The 3,026-nt window shown below is 35.5% G+C and overlaps 1 long non-coding RNA gene across 1 annotated transcript; it reads left to right on the top strand.

Moving 5' to 3' along the window:
• The first annotated feature begins 188 nt into the window (after positions 1-188).
• On the top strand, positions 189-1,768 carry LOC129319403 (uncharacterized). Its single transcript, XR_008595501.1, has 2 exons — positions 189-848; positions 1,114-1,768. It is a non-coding gene; the product is annotated as an uncharacterized LOC129319403 (long non-coding RNA).
• The last annotated feature ends 1,258 nt before the right edge of the window (positions 1,769-3,026 follow it).

The raw sequence follows: 3,026 nt of genomic DNA, 5'->3' as shown, positions 1-3,026 counted from the left end.
CCCACATTCACTCTCATCTCTCATCTCTCTCTCTTCTCAGTTTTCACAAGTCTGGCCTTCGCATTCCCCTCTTCCCTCCTCCTCCTTGCTCCCCCTCTTTTGTGTATAAACCAAGATATTGAAAATGGGGTCGGTTATTAAGATATTGTCTAAAAGTGTAAATAATCAAAACTATAGCGAACGGCGATCAAACCAATCAATATATTAGTTTAGTAGTTTCACAGTTCAATTAGGCTGGTTGACCCAAATTTTATTACCATGATATAAACCATATCATTAATCAAATATTTTTACCAACAGTAATGACTAATCTCTCTTCAAATATCAATAACAAAAAATTGATTGATCTAATTAGGTTTGTTTTGTACGTTAAATTATACCTTTCTTAATTTTAGTTATAATTTCTAATTATCATTTTTAGTAGAATTATATAATTTGATTCAACTCGATCTAAATTAATCTTAAAAATTAGTTGACATGAAGAAAGACATCCAATAAAGGAATATTATGAGTCTTATATATGGGACCAAACAAATGAAAAATAATGCTAACAAAATTGATTGGAACTAGCAAGTAGGATTTGAGATTGAGAGGGTCTAAGTGGGGATGGGCTAGCTACTTCTTAGTTCTTATATGGCGGGAAGGCTTAGTAGAGTAAGGAACAGAACATATATTGCCACTTTGGCTCCTCATTTTACCGTTCTCAAACTTTGATTTGGTTGGTTTGAATTCACAAGTTGTCCATCAATGCCGATACTTGAAATTGAAGTGCCTTAAAGATGTTTGGTGAAATGTCTGACCCAAGAGATGTGATATATCATTACAGTCTTTTACTGCATATATACGAGGTACTTCGTAGTTAATGCCCCATAACCCTATCGTGCTTTCCCCTCTCTCTTCGCTGTTCCGTTTCTAATTATAATAATATATCAGCACCAATTAATTCCTTTTGCCTCTGTCTCTCCCTCTCTCTCTAGTCCATTTACAAGTATATAATCTTCTGTGGGTCTTTCTCTTCTTCTCTGCCCTTCATTTCTTCCATGTTTTTGAGCTCAAACTTGGTTCAATGAGATTGATATTTTTGGTGTGTCTTTTGGTCTTGGTTTGCCTTAGGTCCAATAACACAGTATCTGCAAGGAAGAAGACCTTCATTGTCACTGATTTGATTGAAGGCAAAAAGAAGAGCTCAAGGGAGCATGAAGATGAAAATGTCAACAAGTGCAACTCCAAGAGGTGCCATTTTAGCCATTCCTTTTCAAGCGCCATGAAGAACACCACCATCTCAGACGACAAGAGACTCGTCCCTACTGGTTCAAATCCATTACACAACAGGTAGAATAATAGACAAAGACCCATCTTCCTTGTCGCGTAATGACTAGGATCCTTTTTTAGTGCTCTAAAGATTATGTGTGTCCAGTATCAGTTGACTTCTTTAGAGATTTTTTGCTTGACTTCATTACTCATGCTTCAAACATGAAAAATATTTTATCGTCATTTAAGATTGCATGATATAATTTATGTTCAGGGTGACAGAATTAGAACAAACTGGTGCAAAAAATCTACAAAGAAGTCAATTGGTTCTGAGTCATATTCACTATATATTCAAAGACCAAAAGGGAATTTTAGTCGACCACAGTGGACAGTACAGTATGATCTTCATCTTTGTTTCAGGAAGTTGTATTACTTTGCTGTTAAATATCAATGTAAATTTTGGAAGAAACTAGCGTATATTACATTCTTCTTCTAGAGTTGAATATTTTTTCCTCCATTTTCTATGTGCTTTTTTTTTCCCTTTTGCTTCTTCTCTGTTCATCTTGTAAGTGAATCGATGGCAGAAGATTTCTTCTGACAATAGCATAACTGTTAACAATCTCCTATCTTTGACGTTGCTATTGTCTAATGGACAAAAAGAGAAGCTCCATATGTCGTAACAATACTCACATGTCAGTCTTGTATGCTTAAGCCCCAGTAGACAGGGGATATGCCAAGAAGTTCATTTTTTATTTCCCCTTCTTGCTTGAGACTTCAAAGCATACATTTTTTTTTTTTTGGGAGAAAGAGGGCTTTGTTTCCTATAAAACAAAAAATCTTTTATAACAAAAGGAAGCCAAAAAAAAAAAAGAAGACTGAAAATCAATAACCCCAACAAAAATTAGTTCAATTTATAAGGATACAGTCCATAATAGTAGGGAAGTATCTTGATACTCTAATTTCAGGAGACTGGAGACCTACTTTGGTTTTGATAACTCTCAAAATCCAACTTATGCCAATTTTTGATAATTGGGGAAAAAATGTTACTTTCAATATTGACCCCACAGTCCTAGACTCTCTCAAGCTGAGCAAAGTACATTTACTCTCCTGAATGCAAAGGATATGATGGGGGTTCGTAGAGTCAGTCTATGGGTCAAAATAAGAAAGGGGTGCTTGTGATCTCTGAAGCAAGGCCTGTACTGCTAATGAAGAAATGGCATTGAATATGTGTCGGGTCAGGAATTTAATTGGGACGAGGGCCCCTGGCATGTACATAATATATGCCATGCAGTAATAAATTCCCCCCATCCATGGAGCTATAAAAGGCGTTTGCTTCTCCTACGACAAAAACTAGCTGGGTTGTTTTGCCTTTCTCTTTCTCTCTCTCTCCCATGCTTCTTTCCATTCTTGTTTTCAGTCTCTTTCCCATGGTGTATATCTCGAGGTTGTGCTTGTGCATACAATTAACTGCTTCCATGTATTGTCGGCCTCGTGTATCCTCTTCCACAAAATTTTTTATTACAATACATACATACATACATACATACATACATATATATATATATATATATATCAGTAATCAGAGCATTAGTCATGAAGTACCAGAGACAGAAGACATCATGGTGACAGTGAAGGAGAAGATGCTTTGGTTTATCAATGTTACTAAACAAAGATATGGACTATCCTAAAAGATTATATCAATGTTCTTTGTGAGGATACTGATATGAGAAAATGAAGATTTGAGTTGACAAATCTCATAAATCATAACTCTTAAC

Source organism: Prosopis cineraria, unplaced genomic scaffold (assembly GCF_029017545.1).
Source record: "Prosopis cineraria cultivar Desert tree isolate PC_DT_omini unplaced genomic scaffold, ASM2901754v1 PC9, whole genome shotgun sequence".
Lineage (NCBI taxonomy): Eukaryota > Viridiplantae > Streptophyta > Magnoliopsida > Fabales > Fabaceae > Prosopis > Prosopis cineraria.
This window is presented reverse-complemented; position numbering and strand designations above follow the sequence as displayed.